At 47.9% G+C, this 1,370-nt stretch overlaps 1 non-coding gene across 1 annotated transcript; it reads left to right on the forward strand.

Annotated features, from left to right (window-relative positions):
- The first annotated feature begins 988 nt into the window (after positions 1–988).
- Positions 989–1,059, forward strand: TRNAG-GCC (transfer RNA glycine (anticodon GCC)). Its single transcript has one exon. It is a non-coding gene; the product is annotated as a tRNA-Gly (tRNA).
- The last annotated feature ends 311 nt before the right edge of the window (positions 1,060–1,370 follow it).

The following is a 1,370-nucleotide window of genomic DNA, read 5'->3' on the forward strand; positions in this document are numbered from 1 at the left end:
CCGAACGAACCTGTTCCGGCGGGTAAAAGACGGGGGGTTGGGGCTAGGGCACCTCTTTTTAAGGCAGCTGGTGAACCGTTTTTTGTTTTTTCGCGACGTCTCAGACCCGTTCTTGCGCACCGTGTGCCAGGTCAGGCTGCGGCGATTGCTGCCCGAGTTTGTTGTTACCACAGAAGAGCCCTCGGGTGGAATTTTTGGTTAGTACAAAGAGATTGTAGCAAGTGTTAGGTTTCTTTCAGCGCGTTTTTCTAGCGATTATTTGTATAAAACTAAAAGAAAGAAGTTGTACCATGACCATTGTGATATTGTTTTCTCAGAGCCTATGTACAGGGCCTTGTACAGTGGAGGTCCTGGAGCTGATGTTTTAAAAAGGGTAAAGAAAATGCAGGTGCCACCAGGAGTAAAGACCTTATTTTTTAAATTACACACCGGGACACTCCCAGTTAAAAAGTTTTTGGAAGGAAAGGATTTCTTTTTACCGTGGGGATCGAACTGCTTAACTTGTAAACAGCCCGAAACAATAGACCATGTTTTTTTGCATTGCTGGGAAGGGGTTTATTTTTGGGATGTGTTACAAAGGACAATAAAGAAAGAGCTACCACTTGACGCGCAGGGAATTCGTTATTTAAGCACAGACAATGAGAATGGGGTACCATTTGATCTCATAATGCTCTTGGGCCTCCACAGTATATGGCGCTCCAGAATGGCAGGCTATTATTGTGACAAAGACGCACGACCTGCCCGAATTTATTTTAGGGAAAGAATGGACTGCTTTCTGGCCATCCAGAAAGCAGCTGCGGAGCCTCCCGAGTGGCTCTCGAGGCTAGAGCCGCTCTGTATGCTTCGTGAATTTTAGTATGACGAAGCCAGACTCATGATGGCTGACCAGGACAGTGTCGTATGTACATAGCGTTTTGTGTGTTTTTTGTTGAGTGTTTTTTTTGTGTAAATGTTATGGGTCAAAGCCAGGCAATAAAGAAAAAAAAGAGCGTCGGTGGTTCAGTGGTAGAATACTCGCCTGCCACGCGGGTGGCCCGGGTTCGATTCCCGGCCGACGCATTGTTCTTTTTTTTCCTTTGCACAATGCCTTTTCAGTGAGAGTTCGTGTGTTCTTTTCCTTCCCTTTGCAGTGTAAGATACCAACTTGCGAATTTTGCGTTCGAGACGAGGTGCCTCTATTAATCCGCAATGGGAGAGTGTGTGTGTGAAAAACTTCATTTCAGGGAGGAAGCTTGAGGTAGCCGGAGCAACCTCTCGCAATCTCTAGGTGGGCTCCTCATTACAGGAGCCCATTGGCGACCGCCGCGACTCGGGCTCGGTGGACCAGGGCCTTCTGGCTTGCTAGGTCCGAGCAGCCGAGCAGGGCCGCC

Source organism: Amblyomma americanum, chromosome 4 (assembly GCF_052857255.1).
Source record: "Amblyomma americanum isolate KBUSLIRL-KWMA chromosome 4, ASM5285725v1, whole genome shotgun sequence".
Taxonomy (NCBI): Eukaryota; Metazoa; Arthropoda; class Arachnida; order Ixodida; family Ixodidae; genus Amblyomma; species Amblyomma americanum.